Raw genomic sequence first — 16,307 nt, 5'->3', positions numbered from 1 at the left:
GATGCGATATGCAGGGTTATCAAAATGTATGTCGCTTGTTTGCGCTGAGGGGCATATAAGTCGTTAATTACATCCGTTCATTTCTTTAAAGCTGAAATATATGAGCAGCTGAAAATCTTCAAATTTAAATATTTTTCTGGAGGCTGAAAATTTTTTTTCGAGTTCGCAAATGTGTTAAAGAAATACTACTAATCTCTGTTTAAGGTTAAATTGTAATAATTTCGACAAAAAAATTTATTACATTTAAAACCTAAAGTGATTGGTGAAAGGATGGAATCTTCTAATATACTAACAAATATCGCGATATTTCTACTGCAATAATAAAAAAAAGAACCATAAATGACCATAAAAACCGCTTACGCGCTTATAGGCGAGTAAATAACAGCGCGCCAGTCGTTTCTTCTTTAAGATATTTGGCGTCAATTCGAGAAACGAAGTGCAGTCAGGTTCTTCTCCACCTCATCTCCCCAACAGAGTGGAGGTGTTCCCCTTCCTCTGATTCTACCGGCTAGTACTTAATCGAAAACCTTCAAAGCTGGAGTGTTCTTTTTTATCAGGAGAACATGACATAGCCAGGACAGACACTTAAATCTCTTGATTCTGTGTACAATGTCCATGTGCCGGATATATCTTACAGCTCATCGTTCCATCGACTGCGGTACTCACCGTTGCCAATGCGTAAATGAAAATAAATATTCCGCAAAACCTTTCTCTTAAACACTTCTAAGACGTATCATCAGATGATGCCATTGTCCATGCCTTTGCACCAAGATGGGAAGAATGAGCCAAATCAAATTTATATCAACTTCTGGCCATCAACATTTTGCAAACATTGAAAGAACTTCTAATCAGATTTTTGACAAAATAATTGTTTTAACTGTCCAATTTTAAGTTTTCTTCACAAAATGGGATTCTTTTGTAACAAAGTAAATCTGAAGATAGTGTTCAGCAGAAGAAAATTGCTTGATGAATGCAAAGATTATTTTACATAAACATAAAAAGTTTCCTAGTAAAAACTTCTCAGATATAATTGACATCATTGAACTTAAAAAAAATCAGGAAAACCGTTTGCTTCTATTGCACTGAAACTACAATACCCTTCACAAATAAAAAAAAATAAATTCCAAACAACTTGACTTTATTCGGTGAATTGGTATAGCACTACATCCTGCGGAGGCCCAAAAAAAAAATTTTTAAGGAGATTACGCCGTTGTTTTGAGTAAAATGCTTGCCAAATTGAAGAGAAAAAAAATATCCCTCCCATACAAGAGCTTAATTAAGTTTGTAATGTAGACAATTATACTTTTTAGTGGTCTGACATCGATGATTACGAAAAATTAGCAGCTTCTTGGTAAAAAAAGGAAATATGCAAAATGTTTAATCGACATCTCAAAAACTGAAGGACTAACTGGCGAACATGGCTCAGGTCATCATGCTGATCGTAGGGTATCCGAAATAAATTTAAAGAATAAACTAAGAGTTTTAAAATTATGAACAAAGTCTTACTATTTTCTACTCATAGTAATTCAATAATTTGAACTAAAAGTTTGTCTGCCGATTGAGAGAATTCTCTTTCTTTATTGTTATTTTTAAGAACAATGATAAATTAAATACAGCGAATGAATGAAAGGCAAAAATAGAGACAGTCAGAAAATTAAAAAAAAAGTACAGTCAGAGTCAGTTCTACTCAACTTCTCTTTATTAGATTTAAATCAGTGGTGTAGAATATACTCACAGACATAAAAAACACGTATGTCGTAATGTACATAGATCTTTCGTTGTAACCAAAATATCTTTGTTGGTACATAATCAGTTTCCTCCAAAAATCTGAAACCCACAAATTTCTGAAGATGAAGCAAAAGGTCAAAAATGATTTTTTAACGAATCGTACACACCTTAGATTACAGTTTCATCGTAAAACTTACAAAGGAGTACACAAAATACACACATACGAGCATATTGCTTGCGGGAGCAGAGCCAGTCACTGGTGCTTCCAGTCAGCAGACTGGAAAATAGAGACAAATTTTGTAAGGCAAGCTTTTTGGCAAGGACTATGCTTTTTCCTGCTCTGAAACCACAACGAAACTTTATAACAAACATGAATAAACACTATGTTGTGTGATGCTGTGAAACTCAAACTATCAAATGTAGCCGCAGAAATGGGGAAGCTTAAGAAAATTCAAGGAAAAAAAGGAGAAGATGGAACACAAAAAATAAACATACTTATTTGTGTATGTACATATGTACTATATATATTCAAAAGTGGGGCAAATACTGCAGTAGCCAAATGAGGGGTATTGCAAATCCGTAACCGCTTTTATTTTCTTGAGTTACGCATACATTGAAACGTAACAGCTGACTTCTAATATGCTGTAAAATGTCCCTAGGCAACGCAAATGACTTTTGATATAAACGCATCGAAACAACAAAAGTGTAGAAAGCTCATAATTGAATAAAGATGAAATTGAGTTTAAGCTAAACTGCCAAAGGGGCGGCTAAATAAATTAGACATCAAGATTTTTGCCATTGCAGACAAAGCAGGAATGTACATCGGTCTGAAGGAAATTAATATAAAGATTGGTAGTCGATTAATAAATAATGCGACAAAGCTTTCCCTGCAGATAGTTGAGTTGGGAAAAATAACCATAGAATAGCGATGAGATAGGTAGGTAATGCAATGCCGTTGTATCTGAATACATACCGAAATATAAAGAATAGCAAAAAATAAAAATTTTATCAAAAAACCAGTAAAGGAGTGTTATGTTCGGGTGTAACCGGAAAACGGTTAATTTCAACACCTATAGTATGTATGTATACTCATTTTAAAACAATTTAATAATGAAAAGTCAGCTCAAATAAGTATATACCAAAGTGCTGTTTCGACATGATAGCTTTTGAAAAAATCGCTATGGGAACGAAAATACACAGTTATCGGATAAGAAGTTGGAACCATCAATTCTAGAAAATTCGTACTATTCGGCATATTAACAGCATGTAATACATACACGATGTTATTAGCCATTGGAAATCAACATGAGCAGTGACCTTAAATGTTGTGCAGTAAATTTATCGGTGTATGTATTTCACACCTACATAAATTGCATGTATCGTACTCAAAAAACGATTGAAACCACGACATCCCCTTACGGGCATTATTTCACCTGCCTGTTCTGTTAAGCATCTGCTAATATCGTCCTCTTGCAAGCTCATTCAACAACTGGAAGAGAGTTTTAGCCATAAGCGATTTGTGTTAAATTCAATAAATCCATGTCATTGTGCACTGTATACATTTTGTGGATGCTGTGCGCTATATCGGGCACACAATAGATTTTGAAAATACGCGTATTTAAAGAATTTTCTGCGAAAAATTCAACATGAAATTTTACTTTATTGAACACCATAAATTCTTCTTTTAAATTCGCGTTTTTAGCTTAAGTTTTCAATTATTGAAAAATGTTTGCATTGAATTTATTTTAATACGTTTTTATTTCATTGTGAAAATTGTTGGATTAAATAAAAATAATTAATTATAATTGAAACGTTTCTACTCACACGTTAATACATAAATGGAGAACTAGTTCAATTTGAGGTAACTTACCACCCATTTATTGTGTTAGTTATAACTTAGTCAGACTCATTTGGGTTACATACCTGAAAAATTAAACCGGTTTACAGATTATTACTTTTATATGTATAAACTTTCTAAAAATAAAATATTGCATATACGTAAATTAATTTCATTTCATTGATTAACATTTTTCTTCAGTTGTTAAATTTCTCCTTTCATAAATTTTCTGCAATTATAAAACAGATTTGAAACAATTTTTTCTCAACAAAAAAGTAAATATTGCATAGGCAAAGAAAAAAGTGAATATGTTTCTGTATTCATTTATTCCCTGTTTGAGATAGGGTAAATTACAAGTTGCTTGTAGAAGTAAATATCTCTGCACTATCTTAAACTTTTCTTTATTTAATTCAATAAAGTTTAAAATGTGACAAACTACGTTTCAGGACTCTGACCCATCAAATGGTGTCGCCTTTAACAATCTTAATAAATGACACCCAACTGCTGACCACTGTACGACAAGCTAATAGTGACTGCATAGCGTACTCAATCAAGTATAAGCTCAGTAATTCATCAGTGCACCTCATGCACATGTATTCTCATATTTTCATGCCTCAATTTGTCTAGATTATATTTGCAGGTCAACCATATATTTTTTGTGGTACTTTTCCCAAATAAGCAACCGGAGCTGCAACCTTCGATTTATTTTCCTTTTCAGAGATTGAATGCTCGCAATCTGTCAAGTGTCTCAAGCGGTACGAAGTACTGCGAAAAACGTTCAACGAAAATCGATTTAGTCAAGGTAGCTGTCACTTCACCTGGAGACTTGATTACGAAATAATTTTAAGTGACGAAAAGTGGAATTATAATATCCTCTTTGCTTGTGAAGGTGATATATGACTTCGACAAATTTTTGTTATTTTTTAATGATAACCATTTTCTGGTTTCGATTCTGTCCGCCGGTTTGCAGCAGGCGTGACAAATTTATCATATTCATGTGATTCGACAGCAGCCAATTTAAAAAAACTACTTTAAAAGAGTGTGTAAATGACTTCTGAATTTTGACAAAATTTTCGAAAATCATTTCAGAGTGAGGCATTCTGTTAAATTATAAGCTGATTATTCTGTATCTCAAATAACTATAGGACTACTCGCCATATCCTCCTTTATTTTAATATGGACTTAGCTATAGTATGACGGGGCCCATAAAGTTATAATCGGACTAACATCTGGCATATATGACATGAGCCGGAGCAACGTAATATGTCAATCAGTAAATAAGACTATTCTCATGGTTATAATCCGAATTCGTATATTTTTAGACTCTGACCAAATTTGGTTCTTATAGCTATAATGGTTTAGGACATATGTACAACAAACTTATTATAGGGCGGGGTCACGAACACCTTTTATTTTCAACCGCAGCTGCCTCTACCCAATGCAATTCGTTGTAACAAATATCGATTTTTTCAGTCTTATTGCAGAGATTGATTATGGTAATTTAAATATTTTCGATTAATATCGTTTTATGGTCGTGGCAATGGTCCGATTAGGCACATCTGCAATACCAACCCTCTTTGGGTGCCGGGGAACAAGCGTACCACACATGTGTTTACTGCTTTGTGTCTAATTTTGTCAGTATGACATGTCATCATGTCACGTTTTACTTTGATACAACCCTTGGAAATTGTCCGAAATTAATATGCAAATTCATGTGTTGTGGTGGCGACTGTAAGTGTAATTGTCATACGAAATCATATTATCAGATGATGTCTATTTCTAGCTTAATTTCTTCATCAAAAAAACAAAATAGACGCTATTGAGGTGAGTCAAAACCTCAATTGCATACGTTCGGATTGTGGTGTGACAGCATCACCGGGCCTTGTTTCTTTCGAAATGGGTCAGGAATCAATATCGAGCTAATTCGGTTAAACCGATTGTCTATTATTTGGTTATTTACAGTTTTTTGCATAATTTAATAATGAGTGTGGATAGTCGTAAAAATATAAAATTACATCAGGAGTGTTAGCTAGTCAATGTATATTATACAAGTATTCATATCTGTACATATGTACATGAGTATATATAAAAAAAAATATTAAAAAGTGAAGAAAATATAGACTATTATGCATACCAATAAACTATGTACCGATAATGAAGTATTAAAGTGAATAATAAATAAGAAAATATGTGCCAAAGCCATAATCAGAAATGTGTTGAATTTCAAAATCTACCCTAATTCAGTACAGCACAAAGAAATAAAACAAAATTTCGAAAAATGTAAATGAGTAGACTTCGAGGAACATTTCACACAACGATGGAAAGCTAAGTGTGCGGATAAATATGCAATGTCACGTATGAAACTTAAGGCTTAAACTGCTGCTTTTAGCTGACTCAAAGGCTAAAGAGCAAAGCACAGGTTTTCAGACGTTTATTCTACTCTCTAAACTCTCACAGTGAAATAAACTTCCAGCTGAGCGGAGACCCTACCAAATGTGGAAGAACAACTTCACAAGTTCATGCTAGTACATTTCATGATAAAAGTACATTATGGTGGCAAATATTATTACGTAACGATTCTGCGTGGGTATACTATAAAACACATTAATGTTATATATGTATGCTAAGTCAGAATTATTCTGTCGCATTTGATAAACAAATGAAGAAATAAGTGATAACAAAAAACTTTCGGTGAACATTTATCTTACGCATAAATTACAATAAAAGGTGTGGATTTCAGAAGAAATATTTATTCTTTGTTTAAGCAAGCGTCAGTATATATGTATGTGAACAGATAAGTTTTAATAAGTAGTTTGTGTCCTTTCATAAACTGGCAGGAATTAAAATAACGTTTGTTGAAATTTATGAATATCATCCAATGTATTTAAACTTTCATCCACTTCAATTTGGTCTCACTTTTCAAATATGATTTACCTCTTTACTCTAAGTAACCCAATAACTTCACTTATACGCCCTGATGGATCTTTATCTATGGATTTTCTTTTAAAATAATCATAAGAAAATTCAACTGAAAAATATTGGAAGCAACAAGTTTCCCTTTGAACTTGTATTTCATCCAGTAAAAATTACGGTGTTATACCAGCAACTGTAATTCTTATTTGTTTTTCCAGATAGTAGTACTTGTTGGCATATGTTTACCCATTTTCATTTCAATTCTGCAACCAACTGTTGGATGTCAGTTTTTAAATAGCTTTAGTGGCTTAATTCTTACCTCCGTGTGATTGTTTTGGTTTCGTCGAAAACTTTTTGTTGGCTAATGCATGAATGCATGCACAAATTTGTGTTTTCACATCTCCTGCTCGATCTCTTGGCCAAACAAAAACGTTTTCACTCAGTGTGAATCTTAAGCATTTTTTAACGGTAAAAACTATGCATACATATCTGCAGGTAAAACATGTAAAACATTCTTACATAAGTATATTTTTTCATTGATGACTGATTTATATTATATCTTGAAAGCTTCTCTACCTCTCTTTGCCCATTCTATTCATAAACTGTAATATGCTTTGCATGGAAACCCTTTTTTAAAATAGTTTCTGTAAAAGCATGCCCACACTTGTAGAGCTTTTCTTTTTGAATGCCATTTCCTTTGTTTATTTTGATTTCCACTATGCTTTTATTTCAATGCTTTTTACTCACTTCATTTGCATAAAGTATTTACTTCTTGCTGTTTATAAAGCAGCTAGTGCTAGTGCTAAGAGCTAAACCTTTGATTTGATACAAGTATAACGAATAGCTTGGGGTTTATGAGTTTTTTGTGCAAAAACAAAATCAATAAGCCAAAGTATGGAGTGGAGATACTGAAAACTTACAGAAGCAAATAGTTTCTTAGTAAATTTAAGGTAAATCGAACATAACATGGTGAGTAGTGATATAATGGTTTTAAATATTTTAACAGGGCAGAAAAAAGTACGTGCCAATGTTGGACACACGGAAATTCGCATAGAATGAAAATTAATTAAATAAATTAAACTTCATAAGCACCCAGACTATTTCCGCCTAATTTTGCAACATGCCATTATAAAAAAAATATTCGAAACAGTAGGACCGAAACATTCGAGTGGCTGTTGATTCTAAAGATGCGCTTACTGGGCCAACACTAAAGCAAAATTATTAAAAACCCAACAAGTTGAAAAAATTATAGGCAGTTTAAAAATAAATTGCAAAACGTAACCAAAGACTTCAGTAAAGATTCTGTGTAAGTACTTATGTAGGATGTTAAGCCATAATTTCCATCATCTGAATTAACCTAACATTTCGTACTCTTGCAACTTGCCAGGATCAAAGCCGGAAAAATATCTTCAGGTGTTGGCAAAACTTATTTGAAAGTTTTTTCGTCATTAAATTATAGTATATATGTATGTATGTACGTATTGAATACTATATGCTCAGCTAAGTATGCTATAATAATGATTTGTAGTCAGCTGCAGCACAAAAAAAAAATAAAAACTGTTATGGAAAGCACTTTTCTTTGAGCTTAACATCCCCACCTTTTTTCATTTGCTAGAAACATCCGCTATGCAGCATTTTAATAAATTGAATTGAGGTGCACTTTTGACATTGACAATATATATTCCTGCACAGAAATGCCTGCTGCATGTAACACTATGATAATATATATGCATATATGAAAGAATATAGTTATTCTCGAAGCTGTCGCCTTCTGCGATTATATAATTTGAGTTGATGTTACTTTCGTTACTTAACTTGCGTTGTCTGGTGGTAGCCAGAGCACAGGAAAATAAGACGATAAAACAATAACACATAGGCAAACAAATAATTGTTGATCTGAGTGTGTTTAATTTGTAATGAAGAAATCTGTTGCATCCGAGAAGTCTTGAAGACTTTAGAAAGAAGAGTTTTGTGATATAAGACAATATAATTAAAACCGTTTTATACATGTACATATGCATACAAATACTTAATAGTAATAACATATATGCAAATTTAATTATAAAGCATCGTTCATGTAATTTTACAAAACTTCAGAGTAATGCTTTGTGTGTTTGTAAAGAGTTGATTGCTTGCATTCGTGCAAGCGTTACTCTGACAGATGTCAAATGCAAGAATGCATGGATTGTCATTAAATTAAGACGTACTTTTACATTTATATTCGTAAAGTAATTGAAATTAGAGGAAAACTTTCCAATTTGAATAAAATAACAGCATCATAAGCAGTTACATAACTAGTAATTGTGTGTGTTTTGTATGTGAAATAATTAGACAAAAGGATGTTTCTTAAAAGCAGTGACAGCATTCGCCTTTTACAGCACGACCATTCAAGGGTGAGATACAACAATATATGAGGATGTCTCAAAATTTATTTTACAATTACATAACATAATAAATTAACTGATACAAGAGTAGCGAGTGATATTAGCAATTACCTCTTATATATAAATATGCAAATACGAGAATATTTTATATCCCACATATATGATTTTTTCAAATTGATAGCAAATATCTTAAGACTTTTGTAAAACAATACCGTTCAGAATTGGGCATCGCACCCGAGTCTGGGGTTCTTAGAAAACGGATCTACTTGTGTTCACTATAAAATACAAAATCGCTCCTCGGAGGCGCACTTCCATAAATGGAAAACAACTCTTTCTCATGGGCCGCATCTACTTCCTTGGTGTAGTCTTGGACAGTAAACTGGTGTTAAAGCACATTGTAGAAGAAAGAGGAAGAAAAGCCAACAATATCTTATATGTATCTAGGCAAATGCTTGGTACAACTCCAGGATTTTTCCCCTCTCATGCTAGCACCAGTCTTAAAGTGATTATAAGATTAATTCTGTTCTGCGGTGCAGTAGTATGGTGAACAGGCATACGGAAATCTACCAACCAGGAGTCAATGGAAAGGGTTCAGAAGATCGCTGCACATTTCAAAGGCGACTCTTGAACTATTGCTCTTCGCTGAAAACTGCGCAGCAAAATCGGCTTGATGACTACTGTGTGCAGAATTTAAATATAGAATCTTCGAAAAAGACTCGGTGGATAATATCGGTGTGCTAGTAAATATGAAAATAAGTACAAGGAAAATGGAAGATGGAGTTGGTGCTGTCCAAACTAAGACATACGCCAGCTGGCAGACTACTACAGTATTGTATGTCAAGTATCACATACATCTTTTTTATTGAGAAAGCCGCGGAGCTAACCTCTAATGAATCAGCAAGCAACTCCAGTCGCAACATTTACTTAGACAACCAATCAGCGGTCAGGGCAATAACCTCGTTTCGGATATAGATTAGAAGTGTCTTGAGAAGCGGGGCAGTAGAGGAGAGTGTGGCCAGGAACAAGCGACATTCCTTCTACTGAATGCAAGCTCACAAAGGCATCGATTGCAATGAGATATTGGACTCGAGTTCTTAGAGTTTTGTATGCCTGTCATCCGAAAATGTGAGAGAAAAGATATAGAGTATATCAAAGAAGGTCAAAATGCGTTGTAATATCTACCGAGACGCAAAACTGCAAAAGTGATATGCAACAAGACATATGCAAATTACACAACATTTTTGTTTACTTTTGATAAAAAAAAATTATACGAACATGCTTGGAATACTTACTGGCCATAGCCTGGTGGAGGTGCAGATCGGGAATACTACAGGAAATGTCAAGAGCGAGACACCAGCGAAACAATGAAGCATCTCTTGTGCAAGGCATCGCTTTGAAGATTCGGGTATCCACGGCATGTGATACTGGAACAGGTATCGATAATGGAACCATAAAACCTAATGGAATTAGCGTCAAGCACATGCATCCTGCATTGGGCACAAAAGCCCTTAGATAGCGGTGCAAAACCCATAAATATCTTGTATCCTGAAGGATGGTTACTTCTCATAAATTAGTTACGACACTCTCGGACTGAATAAGTAGTAAACTGGTCTATTTGTGGCTCACTAGCCTATCAGACTAACCTAACCTTTATAAAGCACTCTATTTTTGATTGATTATTTTTCCAAAACAATAGGCCATCATAATTGGTATTGTTTTTCTTTTTCAAAAATAAATCAAATCAAACTACCAAGATTTTCACAAACAAAAACTTCTAATAAGCAATTGCCTAGTAGTTAGACATTCTTAAATTCATGGAACTAATATATTCATAAAGCTTCGACAGAAGCGGTACAAAAATGTATATTAGTTCTCTAGAAAAATCGGTTCTTCTATTTCTGTGGCAGTCAAACATATGTAGATTTTGAAAGTTTGAAACTTACAAAAGGAACTAGTTATTTCATATACTGTGATAATATTGAAAGTCAACGTTGAATAGTTATGCATTTTTCATTATGTAATTTATACCATTAGAAGTTTTTTGATATTATATACTAAAAACTCTTAAAATAATAGTGAGTGTTTTATTTTGATTTCAAACTTCTGAAAAGTCACTGAAGAAAACATCTTGCTATTATGACAATTAAATATATCTTAAATCGCTTGCATGACTTTAGGTACATAGTACTCCTACAGATACAGGTGCGAATAAGTACCCGCATGAGCTTTCTAATCTGGCTAATTTAAATGTGAAGCTTTTCGCTTGTCTCACTTCGAGGAAAATTTTTCCTACGGCCTTGTGTGTAGCGGTTATGGCACCAACACTTGCACTTTTATGAATATAAGTGGTGAATACTTGTGAATCTAAATATGTATATAACAAACAAACGAGACGTACACGTGTTGGATGGAAAAATTGATAAGGCGACAGTAAAAGCAGAATTTCAGGCATACACGAATGTACGTATACTTCTGTGGAAGCTATTTCTTTTGCAATTAGAAAAGTTTTTCTATACCACTCGTTCTTCAAACTACGTGTCCTCTGGCTTTCTTGTATTGTTCTTCGAACCTGACAACGAGACAAATACCCATAGGTGTTGTGTTGCAACTAAACTTCTCAATGTAACTTTATCCGTTGTATTTTCTTTTATAATTTCTTCACAATTTATATACGCTAGTAGATTTATTGGCATGCTCAAGAATATTGTACACACATACATATACAGTGGACCAATAAAGTTTACATACACCTAGTTCTATTAAATTACGACACGTTTATTTGTTTAAAAATGAATAAATTTTGTGGTTTTTTCTATCGATTTCAAGATATGTACATTTAGCATTAAATATAGCATACCAAAACATTTTTTTTTTTACACAACTAAAAAAATTAATGCTAAAGCTTAAAATGCGCCTAATTTATATCAAAAAAGTTTACGTACACTAATGATTATTTATATAAATCAAAAGTAATTACAATAGTTTTAGTTGGATAGAAAAAGAACCACAAAATTTATTCATTTTGAAACAAATAAACGTGTCGTAATTTAATAGAACTAGGTGTATGTAAACTTTATTGGTCCACTGTATATGATAACGTAAAAGTTATTAGTGTGGCAGAGGGAATTCAACATCAGAAAAATATAAGGAATACACATAGTAAATCGGAACATACATAGTATGATGAAGTAGTAAGTGGGAAGCTGGAAGAATTTAAAGTAAAATTTACGATTGTCAACTTCACTATTCGTATAATGGTGAGTTAAGATCATACAAGGTCTGTCGCAAAAGAAACAGGTATGTTAAAAAAAAAACAACAAAAAATTAATATTTTTCAAAAGTTATATTTTGTTATTCAAAGTAGTTTCCTTGTGCTTCGATACAGCGTTTAGCCCGATCAATTAGCATTTCAAATGAGTGTTTAAGGTCATTTTTCGGAATGCTCTTGAGAATATCGGTCGTCGCCTTTTGGATAGCTGAAATGTCCTGAAACCAGTGTCCTTCCATGGGCAAATGAAGTTTTCAAATAGGTAAAAATCACAGGGTGCCAGATCAGGTGAGTAAGGTGAGTGATTAATGGTTAATATGGAGTTTTTTGTCAAAAAATCAGTGACAAGCGTCGACCGATGACACGGCGCATTATCGTGCAACAGGCGCCAGGACCCTGCTTCACGGTGTTGTGGTCGAGCACTACGAATGCGTGACAAAAGACTCTTCATCGCACCAATTTTCAGTTTTTTTGTTTTTGTCTAAGCTCAAAATTAAGGTTTTAAGTTATTTTTTTAAGGCTGTTTTTTACCCGTGGAAACTCATCTAACCATTTAAATCATTACTTACACAAACATTATCGCTGTTACTGATACTTTTAAGAAAAGTTAGGATGCCCTTTAATTATTGGAAGATTTTTTCGATCTTTTGAATGATTTTTTTTCATAAGATATGAAATAACTATGCTACCTTTGCTACGATCATACAAATTACTATAGTGAAAGTATTTTAAAAGTAAAAAAAGGAATATGTTATGGAATATTTTCACTTACCTTCTTTCAACTGCAAGTGATTAGTCAAGCAGGGAAGTTTCTGAAAGAAGAAAAGGTAAAAGGGTGAGACACATCGATTTTAGAAAGCAAAAAATTCGTTATATATTTGAAAAAGCAGAAGCTTTAAACATAGCTAAGGTATGGAAAGATACATGTTCAAACGGAAGCAGGATAAGCCCTCACCTGAATGTTAAAAAAAGAAATGTCTCTACAATGTAGAAATTCCATTAATAATAAACATATATACAGGAGAAAAATTATTCTTATATAATTGACAGAAAATTTACAATATCCCATTTTAATTTATCTCAAGCAGTACTAAAGTACAGCAAATGACGGGTACTTTTTTAGATAAAAATGTCAACTGAATCGGTGAAATTCGATTATGAGAAGCCATTTAAGTGAAACTAATAATTAACTTACAAATAAGCCATCCAAAATTGTCTTAAAAACTCAAATGCACAAGCTCACTGACTCTTAGAGATTTCAGATTTTTTGTTTCATAACCGTAAATTTTGATAAAGTACTGTGTGCAAAAGACACTAAACAGTCCAGTGAGCGAATATAAGCTTGAATATATAAATTTCAACATTGATTTAATATTTATTTTTAATTTCTTGAACATTAACATTAACTAATAGCAACCGGTTAACATTCCTTAAGGAATAATAAATTAAAAAATAAAAAAGGAAAAGTTGTAATAATTCACTCTAATCAAGCTTTTCATTCCAGGTTTGTAGAGCAGGCCCGTCTATGTCCGAATATGTCACCTAAATAGTCCGTTCCACCATTTTTAGAAAGGGTGAATTATTCGAACCTACATTACACCCGTACTACTTGCGCAATAAGCTATGTACATCATTTACGAAAATAAATTGTAATACGGAAATTGAAATACATACATACATACATACTTATATAGGACCGATAAAAAGTTATATTTTATCATTGACACTGCTTTCTAAAACTAGTTATTGCATTTGTTATCCTGCTTACACACTTGCACAACTTTTCAATATTTTACTTTTTTTGCTATATATTATTTTATAAGTTTAAATTTTTTTTGCATTCATTTTTACAATTTGCTATTTCTCACACTAATTTTCTACATTCTTATTCACTAACTGAAATTATTTCAACACAACACAACTCAAATAATAACTAATTTTCGCATACTTCACCGAATGCACTCTTTTGCGCTGGGCTCCACAAGTTGTTTACCTTCCATTGACACGAATAACGGCTGCCTTTGCTCTTTCATGCATAACTCCTGCATGCTGATATGAACGAGCGAAAATATTAACACAAACAATGGTGTATTCGTGCTGGTAAAGAAATTGAGTGATTATAGTTGTGTATTTTATTTATTGCTCTACCACTCTCTTCGTTTATTTTTGGGTAAAAAAAAGTAATTTTCTTATTCTTCACCGAATGAACTGATCTCTCATGCACTCAGTTCCACTATTGGTAATGTGTGTATACTTGTATTAATTTTTGCATGCTGAAGTGATCCAAGTGCCAATATTAAATATGATAATATGTTTGATATCAATTCATGCTCGCGCCTAAAGTACAATCGTATTACACTAAAATTATGAGGGTTTAAAGCAAAAAAAAAAAAATTATAATAATAGAAAATATTTAGAAGCAAAAAAGTGACAAGATTATTCCACCTCTAATTAGGTGCTTCGTTAAGACGCAATGGTCTACTAAAAACTACAAGTGGCTCGATGAATGCCTTTATCACAGAAAGCAAGTTGCGTCTATTAATTATTTATTTTTATTATGTTGTAAATATATTATAATCCTATTTAATAATATCTTATTTAATATAATAACTGCTACCATCACTTCCGTTATTCTGCGACTCCATCCTCTGTCAATAAGTATTTTCAGTTTTGCATTGATGCTGAAAATAACAGCCAATAATTACGCAACCGACAGTTATCAAATTATGTTTTTCTGGAAAAACATAATGACATTGCGTGCATTTGAATTTATATGTAAATAAATATATGAAGCAAAACAAGTGCTCACAATACCATTTAATAACAAATCTACGAAAAATCCTGCGTAAATTCGTGCGAAATCCTGTAATATGGTCTTTGTGGTGGCATGAAGGTCATGGTTTTTCATAATAAAAATGGCAAATTGGTAGAAGCCAAGTTGAGTTCTATTAAAAATTTCACTATACAATATGGAACCAAAGCCTGTTGGCAAATTAATATTACGTCATCTTAAATATAATCGATATTAAATATACTCTATTTGACACATCTAAACAAATCCGTCTTCAGCCTAAAGCTTATCTCTGGATTAAGGACAAGGTCGTTACTGTTAGGCTAGAAGAAAGTGCCGGAAAACTTGCCATCTCCATATCTGCAGAGGAGAGCTCTGACAGAACCTAGACAATTGGCTCGGAAGCCAACTCTAGGCACACCGTAAGAAGAAGCACTGACACAAATCCAAGAGCTGAGTCGCTTTTTAATCTTATATACAGAAAACCCTTTCATTATTCCTACTTTTACTACCTCCTAAATTTATATGCGAAATGTCAAAAAATAACAGGAATTCTAAATTTAAAATTTGAATATCCAATTGCAATTTTTGTTATTTTGTTGATATCCATGCCTCTGAATTACGATAAAATTTTAAGCTGTATTATTGTTTGCTTTGATTGTAACAGCCGCTAAGGTTAGATGTGTTTTTGAGCCTGACATTTTCGTTTTCAACATTTTAAAGTTAACATTTCACTGTTTTTCGTGAATTCTTCGCCAAAAAAAACTGTAACGATGCCCTAGCTTCCATATTCGTCAGGCATGGCTCTCTGTGACATTATGACTATGTCCAAAAATAAAGAAAACGACATTCCTTTCGTTTTAGAAGCTTAACATCGACGGCATTACAAGCGCATTGTTGAAAAAGCTAAAGACTTTCCCTAAAATACAATTTGAAGAGTGTTTCGACGATTGCAATAAGCTCGCTTAAATGCAAAATGCCGAATGGGGATTATCTTGAAGGCAACCACATTAATGTAAGCAACTAAATACATTATTTTAAAAGCGAAAAATCCCATTACTTTTTTAAACACACCTCATAATGCCTATGTGTCAATTTCAAACCATAAAATACCCTAGCGGGCACGAACTCACCTATCGACGGTGTTAAACCAACGCTAACATATGTATATTACAGCCAGTTCACTATTGGAATGAGCGATTTAGCCACAAGCGATTTGTCGAAAATTCAATAAATACATGTTTTGGTTGTGAACTGCGAATATGTGGTGGGTGCTGCAAGCAATACATTTTTGACAATATTTCAACAAATACATGCGAAATATTAGAATTCGATCTGTACAATACCGAACGCTATCATTTTCGCCTTTGACGTCTAAATTCCAGC

General features: G+C 33.1%; 1 protein-coding gene and 1 long non-coding RNA gene across 3 annotated transcripts in view; one reads left to right on the top strand and one right to left on the bottom strand.

Moving 5' to 3' along the window:
* The window catches only part of LOC126759849 (uncharacterized), a 690,051-nt gene that overhangs the window by 424,268 nt on the left and 249,476 nt on the right, over positions 1 to 16,307 (top strand). The window lies entirely within an intron of this gene.
* Positions 1 to 16,307, bottom strand: part of LOC126759877 (uncharacterized) — a 273,922-nt gene that overhangs the window by 19,367 nt on the left and 238,248 nt on the right. For both annotated transcript variants that reach the window (XR_007667104.1, XR_007667103.1), the window contains exon 3: positions 12,903 to 12,942. This is a non-coding gene — a long non-coding RNA (uncharacterized LOC126759877). The remainder of the gene's footprint in view (positions 1 to 12,902; positions 12,943 to 16,307) is intronic.

Source organism: Bactrocera neohumeralis, chromosome 5, assembly GCF_024586455.1.
Source record: "Bactrocera neohumeralis isolate Rockhampton chromosome 5, APGP_CSIRO_Bneo_wtdbg2-racon-allhic-juicebox.fasta_v2, whole genome shotgun sequence".
In the NCBI taxonomy this organism is placed as follows: Eukaryota; Metazoa; Arthropoda; class Insecta; order Diptera; family Tephritidae; genus Bactrocera; species Bactrocera neohumeralis.
This window is presented reverse-complemented; position numbering and strand designations above follow the sequence as displayed.